Below are 8,403 nucleotides of genomic sequence, written 5' to 3'. Positions count from 1 at the left end.
AAGAAGAGTTTTGGTTGGGGGCTTATGCACCCTTGCCGAGGAAAATGAGCTACCTATGCATTGAGTGGAGTATGTCTGGAACAGATCTATTGTTATAACTGAATATTAGTAATGAGTTAGGGAAAGATTTGTCATAGATAGGTCTTAAATGTTAGATTATTTTGTATGCATCTATAACATGTAACATTGTAGCTTCAACTATGATTCTTTATGAGCTTTGCTCTGAGTTGTAAAGGCGTTTATGCTCGTGCTCCTCCTTTTAATGAGACTGGAATGGTTTTCTCAACAACAAAAAAAGTATGGATGTCCAAATGAATGATGCGTTGCTCTTATTTACTGATAATCTTATAATGCAAAGAGTCTCTATTTATAGAGAGGTGGAGAGAATACAAAATGGTATAAGAGATCAAACATAAAGAAGGGTCAGTCCAGGGGTGAATCTCCCCAAAATTTTTACAAATTTGCTTAAAATATACCAATTTTATAAATTTGTCCTTCCAAAATAATATTTTTGTCACCCGAAAATAATATTTGTGTCCCATTTTAATTCTTTTTTTTTTTTTTTTAAGTTTTGCGCCCCCCAACCCCCCAAAAAAAATAAAAAATAAAAATTTGCGTCTCCTTTTAATTATTTTTTCTAGTTTACCGCCTCTTTCAACATAAAAAACCTAAAATGCCCCATTCATTTTGTTTCCCTTCATATTCTAGTTCGCTTATAACCAGAAGCTCAATTTGGTTTGGGACTATGATTGAGTATATAAAAGAAAACGTTAAATGATTTGGGTTCTTTGAATGGCTTTTAACCAACAATCAGTTACCATTATTTGGCTTGACTCTAAGCATTGTTGTTATTTGGAGCTTGAGCAAATTGTTAGAAAAAAGAGTATACACTGCAATGTACTTTTTTTCCTATAGATCGTGTTTAATTTATTTTATTAGTTATTTATACTATTAATGTGTGTTTTGGATGCCATGAGATTAAATGTAAGACTTCTATGCTTTTATTATATATAAACATGCACAAACACACATATAAAGAGATTATATATATTTATGTGCTTTTGTATTATATAAGTCTGTATCTCCCCAACCAAAAAAAAAAAAAATCCATCTCCTCACACCATAAATTTTAGTTCCGCCACTAGGTCAGTCCATATTAAGATCATTGAAAAAGATTAATCAAGTTTTTTTTTTTTCTTTGTAATTGGAGACTTAGTATCTCGAATAGCTCAAACCATGCATTTTTAGTATCATTCAATACAGAAACTCCATCTCAACTACATTCAACATCACAATCCACTCTATCCATTCCAGTTGATCATCAAAAATACAATATAGTAATACTAGTTGTACCCTAACATTTCCTCAAACTTAGGGTTCAAAAGGTGTACAAGAATTGTAAGAGCCATAATCTGCTTGTGCATAAATGTTTTTTATTTTTCCTAGTAACTAAGAGTTTGAATAGGGTGGTTTGGTTTGGACCTAACCGAAGTAGGCCAAGTTAAAATTCGCTGGGTCAGGTTTGACCAATTTAAAATGGATGAGATCAATATAAGTGTTTTAGTGGATGTTGCATGTGGGACCATAAACAGATAAATTTAGATGGTGCGACGGCACATAAGGGTATGTGTCACTGTTATAGTGGTTGTCTCTTAAGTTTGTAGATTGGTGATGTCTAAGCTGATGCAATATGGTGTAGCGGGTCGTAGAAGTAGTATACATAAAACTCACAACTCTTCTCAAAACTAAGCCATCCTTATTTAACTTATATACTAAATAGAGTCGTAATCCTATTGAAATTAACACGCAATTAAGTTAGTTTGTCACAATCTCGTTCAAATGGGACTACTAACTTATTTGGATGAGTAACGCGTCTCTTCATCTTTACTTGTTTTGAACAAGCTACCAAATGCACGTTTCAGATCTCTCATAAACCCCTCTTCATTCGGACTTGTTCCAAATGAGCATCTTGAATCTCCATGTTGAACAAATGTTAAGACCAAAACTGACTGACATTCCAAATTAACAAAGCTATGTCGACCATTTTCCAATGTCCTCCCAATAATTAAACTCTACTAGACGTACGCTACTATCCTGCAACATATTTCAAACTTTAATAAAACCTAAGACTTTATTGTAGAAATTAAAAATTCAAGGATTCAATCAAAATCAAATGGAAACTTATGGGCTGTATACGATTTTTCCTTTATATATATATATATCCCCTCTTTCTACATTTTCCATTTACATAAATGCTTTATCACTAGAACACTTGCAAAAGATCTTTCTACATTTTTCCCTTCTTTTTATTGGGAGCAAGTGCTGTCTGATTCTTTAATTTTTACATGATATTTTATTTCCTTCTATTCCTTCTGTCTATGATTGACAAACTCTTTCTCTCTGAAAAATAAAAATAAAAAATAAAAAAATAAAAAAATTAGAGAAATTCGCAGCATAAATTTTTAGAGAAACTTCACAAAATCTTTTTAAATTTTCATTGATTTTGATATTATCTCTAAACTTTAGCCCGGCCAACCCCGACCATAGGAGTGGTTTTCGGACCACCCTAATTTTTTATTTTTTTATTTTTTAATTATACTTTTTACAATTTCATTAAAATATCCAAACATATTTTCAAATATCTGTTTCCTCAATATTCACAATTAAAAAAAAAAATTAAAAAAAAAGTACACACTTATCAAGCCTAACTCTACACAAAACTCGCTCAAAGGCTGAAAATACAATATTCAAAAAAAGACCGTGTACTTGTTTTCTTTTTTAACTAAGCAGTAGTACTGTAGGCTGTCTCCTTATTTATTTATACAAAGTAAATCTAAGCAAAAAGATTTGGGGTGATATGACTGTTACGAGGGTACAAACACGTCATAATGGCTATTTGCCACCGAAATCAAACCCTCACCACCATTTAAAATAAATAAAATAAAATAAGTAATAACCCATAAAAACCAGCCACTTCATTGTCTATATTGTTTTGACTTTACAGCAAAATTCCTAGGTTGGATCAAGGAGTGTATTACCTCTCCTAGGTTTTTTGTACGCCTAAATGGTACTTTGGTTGGATATTTTGAAGGGAAGTAGGGGTTGAGGCAGGGTGGCCCTTTGTCTCATTATTTGTTTGTCCTGGCTATGGAGGTCTTCTCTAGGATAATGGCTGATCATACAAGTGCTATCGTAGGCTTCAAGTTTCATCCTAAATGCTTAAAAATGAATTACTCATCTTTGCTTCACAAATGATTTACTTATGTTCTCTGAAGCTAGTTTGGGATCTATTAATATCATTAAAGCTGCTTTGGCTGAGTTTGAAAAGCTTTCTGGTCTAAAGGCCAACCCTTCAAAGAGTTCTTTCTACTATTCTGGAATTTTAGATAGGATTAAGCAAAGTCTGATGGAAGAATTGCAGATGAAGGAGGGTCATCTCCCTATGACATACCTTGGGGTTCCCCTCATTTCTTCTAGACTTTCTGCAGCAAATTGTGAGGTATTGTTGGACAAAATTATTGGTCACATTGATTCTTGGTTGTCTAGGAATCTCTCTTATGCAGGCAGGCTCCAATTGCTTTCTTCTGTTTTGTATAGCCTGCAAGTATATTGGATAGGCATCTTTATTCTCCCCAAAAAATTTCTTAAGGCTATTGAGCAGAAGTTCAATAGGTTTCTTTGGAATGGGAAGGATGTAGGGGTTGCAAAGGCTAAAGTGTCTTGGACTAATGTATGTTTTCCTAAGGAGGGTGGTTTGGTTTTGAAGAGGTTAGAAGTCTGGAATCAAACCTCTATGCTTAGACATATTTGGAGCCTTTTTGCTAGATCTGGTTCCCTTTGGGTGGCCTGGGTTAAAGATACGTTTTTGACAAAAAAGAGCTTCTGGAGTGTTGGCATCCCTCAAAATTGTTCTTAGTGCTGGAGGAAGTTACTCAAATTGAGGGATATTGCCAAAAGGTTCTTGCGGTTTGAGGGGGGCAAAATATTCATCTATGGATGGATTTTTGGCATCCTTCTAGAATCTTGCTAGAGAAATATGGATATAGGGCTGTTTATGATACTCAAAGTAGTGTTGAGGCTAAACTTTCTTTTGTTATTCATAATGGGGATTGGTTATGGAGGCCAACTAGATCTGAGGCTTTGGTGGAAATACAAGCAAGGCTCCCAGAAATCAATTTTGGCCCTAGTGATAAACCTATATGGATTACTTCAAGGAAAGGTACCTATGTAAGTTCAGATACTTGGGAGTTTGTAAGGGAGAAAAATGAGCAAATTGGTTGGAGGAAGTTGGTTTGGTTCCCTCTTGCTATCCCTAAGAAAGCTTTTATTTTATAGCTTGTTATGAAGGATAGGCTGGTTATAGGGGATAGGTTGCTGAAAGGTGATGTCCAATGCTTGTTCAACAGAAATCAGATAGAGAGTCGTGACCATTTATTCTTTGAGTGCACTTTTTGTTATAGAATTTGGAGATTTTTTAAGCTTTGTTTTAAAGTTGCTAATCCCCCTGTGATATGGGAAGGTCTTCTGCAGCTAGGACGCAGTAATTGGGGATGTAAATCACTTAAAAACCAGCTTTGTAGTCTGGTTTTGGGCTTTGTAGTCTACAATTTGTGGTGCACTCGAAATTAGCTTAAGCAACCAGGCAAGCCAAGCAAAGAGGAACAGATTTTGAAGAAGATTCTTTGGGAAGTTTGAACCAGAATTGTTGGAAGAGGAATGTTTCCAAAGACTATAGAATCTTGTTTTGTGTTCTTTGTGGAATTCGCTTGCAAACTTGGTTTTGTTGTAGGTTCTGCAGTTTGGTTTCTAGTCTTCTTGGTAATAGAATTTAGAATGCGGAAATAATATGAAATAAATGAAAGAGAAAAAGACATAGATTAAGGTGATTCGGCATATAACCTACATCTATACATTAAAGCCCTATAGGCTCCATATTTCCTTCATTTATGATTTGAGTACATAGCTCTATTTATAGAGCTTTAACATAATTTAAATGCAAAACAAATCCCTTAAATTAAAGGTAATTAATAACAAATCAAATCAACAATAACCACAAATCAAATCCTCATTAATCAAAAGGATTTATATCCTTAACATTTGGTTATTTCTAGTCCTCTGTGAGGACTTGTAACTGGATGTTTTGTTGGTTGGTTTTGAGTTTTGAGCTTAATGAAATTTCTTATTCATCCAAAAAAAAAAAAAAAAAAAGAATCATATAGAGTACAATGTACAACTAAATGTCTGGTTCTAACATTGAGGATGGATGAGGAGGATGGAGTACTTGAACAGTTTCTAGCTTTTTTATTTTGTCAATGCAAATGATTGAGGCTTTCATGGGCGGTGTAGGAGATCGTGGAAAAGAAGGAATCCATTATTTGGCTTCACCCCTTTTTTCTGCTTTTTCTTCCATTTTTGCTGGGGTTAGCTCTAGAAATAGATTGTTAGAGTAGAAATTAACCAGAATCTATCTAACTTAAAATTCTGGTAACTTTTCCCAGTAATTCCTAAGTTTATTATTCTTAATCAATAATAGTGGTCAAACAATTAATTGTGGATTAAAATTAACTTGTTTAGATTCCATGACAATTTCATGTAACTAGCAGGATGTTATTGTTCTAACTTGTGCATTTAAGCAATCTATAAAGCTTCCGACCGGCCCCATGCAATTGATATGTAGATAACCTACTGGAGTGACAATCATATGGCTAATATTTACAATTCTTCTCTATCGATTGTTCTACCAAAGAGATAAATCTAGCTTCTCATGCCGTTGTTTTGTCTATGCCACTCTAGTTGCATGCATATTCACTTACTAGTCATGCATATAGCTTTGAAAGTGTAAATTGATCCCCCTTACCGAATTGCAGGTTTGTTGGTAGCTAGTGATCATTGGTTGCAAAGATAATGGACATGAAATATTTATCAAACAAACCCTTAAATAAGGATCAAACTCCTCAAAGACATAGTACAAAGTAACCGACATGTTAGTCCTAGGATTCCAGCCTCTATTTCCATATGGTACGTGTCTCAGATATGTGAAATTGTTCTGCAGATATTGGGTTGTTTGGCTACTGTAACTTTCTTTGGCATGAGTATTATGGAGGAGAAGAAAGATCAATCAATTCATCCTGCATTGGGATATGATGTATGCATTATATTCCATGCAGTATTATTTTTACACTTCGTGTTCGAATTAATATAATTTAAATTATCAAATTCATTATTTTTTATTAGCTTCAATTTTTAGGATAGTAGTGATCATTTTAATAAGCTAATGCATTTAAGGAGTTTGAGGATTTAAGCAGGCAAAAATCATGTTCGTCGACCGGGTGAGTAGGGATGCAACTCCTTGGACGATAGAAGCAAAATTGTTTCTATTTCTTGAATTATTTTCCAAGGCTTCTTAGGGTTCATTGAGGTCTCCTTGAGGGGCTGTTCCTCGTAGAATTCCTTCTATTTAATGCAAAGAATTGGCTAAGGACATCTCTGAGGAGGAGATTAAATCTGCTTTGTTATCCTTAAACAACAACAAAGCTCCTAGTCTGAATGGTTTTAATGCCCATTTCTTTAAAAAGTCTTTCATTTTAAAGGGCCAATTTCTTAGTAGGTCGGAACGTCATTGCAGTGGTGAAATCTTTCTTTTGCTCGGGTAGACTACTTAGAGAGATTAAAATGTTGTGAATACACTTGTGAGTATTGAGTCCCAGATTGAAAAAAATATAAAAGAAAAGAGTACTTAATACCTAAGTGGACCTTAGCCCATTAGCTTAAGCTTTTGAGCTAGAGTTGTGTTCAATCATGTATATTAATGTACTCTTAGTAAAGACTCCATAATTGCTGGGACGAGTGTCTAGACGTGTCGGGTTTAGAGTTGTGTCTGCCATCCGCAACTCTTGACGCGAGACACTCTTGGAAATGTAAAACGACTCACAGGCGATGGAGAGATTGGTCCGAGTGCACTTATGAGTGTTGAGTTCCACATTGAGAAAATATACGAAAATAGTACTTAATATAACTAAGTAGACCTTAGCCCATTAGCTTAGGCTTTTAGGCTAGAGCCTAGAGTTGTGTTCAATTATGTATATTAATGTATTCTAGGTAAGAACTTCATAATCGCTTCATCTCCCAACATAAAAGTCATCCCTAATTGAAAGACTTTCAATCTATATCTTGTTGTAATACGATTTATATTTAAGTGCATGGATCCGGCTTATATGCTATTAGTTTAAGCAATGGTCAAGATTAAATCTTTCAAAATCTTTCTTCATTTTCTCTCTCCTATTAAAAGCTTCTAAAGTTAAGTCAACTTTGAGATTCAATCTTAACCGTTGCTTACACTACAACATGCATGATGTTATTTTAATAACAGCATACAAGCCAAATCCTTAAGTGCATAGCTTTTGCATTGTGCTTGGTGATATTGTTGGAAAGCAGGGAACAACTTTTATTAGTGGCAGGCAGATTGGGGACAGTATCCTTCTAGCTAGCCCTAGGTGTGATTTGAAGGTTGATTTCATAAAGACTATTATTCCATGAGATGGAATTTGTCATGGCACTTTTAAGGGTTGTTGGATTCACTTAATTAGGTTATGGGATGGTGGATTAAGTAATATATCATTACACTTATTTAGATTCTCACTTGGTATAACTGGTGAGCTTAAGGGTTTCTTTTTTATGTAAGGATCTCTGTTTGTCTTCCCAATAAAGAGTGTAATTCAAATCTTCTCAGAATTAAAAGTTTCTAGAACGTCATGCTACTAGGGAATTATTCTTGGTCTTGGAGAAAGATTTTGGATCTAAAATGCATTATTCGGGATAAGGTGTATTGGTTGAAGGCCTCTAGTTGTAGTCACAATTACAATAACTCCCACATTGTATGATTTATGTCACGAGGGAAATGATAGATCATTTCTGAGGAGAAACATGGATTCTTGGTGCATTGTTTCTAAGATTATGTTTTGGGTTATTTCATGAGTATCCGTAATTCTCATGTTAATCGTTGCCTCATTGTAGCAGGCGCTTGCTTGTGTAGCATGTGTAGGTTCTCATTGACTTTTAGGTCGTTTTGTTTTTTAGGGGTTACTTGTGGATTATATGTTGTCTTTGTTTAGTTTCCTTATTAAATTCTTATTTATTTGTAAATAAACTACCAAGCTAAGCAGAGTGGAAATATATATGCAAGTTTTTATTTTTTATTTTTAAAAAAAAAAAAAAAAATTGGCGCTGCATTCTCTGGAAATTTTTTCTTCTAGTTTGAGGCAAATCTCTTCATTATCTTTTGTATTTTCGCTATTATTTTGAATCTTCTAAGTACTTTTTTATATGTCAATATATCCAATCTTGCATATATAAATCTTTACAGGATCATTTGTTCATTATGTTATGCCTTAAGTAAGAGATTCA

The sequence above is a fragment of the Corylus avellana genome, chromosome 4 (assembly GCF_965113065.1).
Source record: "Corylus avellana chromosome 4, dhCorAvel1.hap1.2, whole genome shotgun sequence".
Classification (NCBI taxonomy): domain Eukaryota; kingdom Viridiplantae; phylum Streptophyta; class Magnoliopsida; order Fagales; family Betulaceae; genus Corylus; species Corylus avellana.
The sequence above is the reverse complement of the archived record's forward strand: the minus strand, read 5'-3'. Positions refer to the sequence as shown.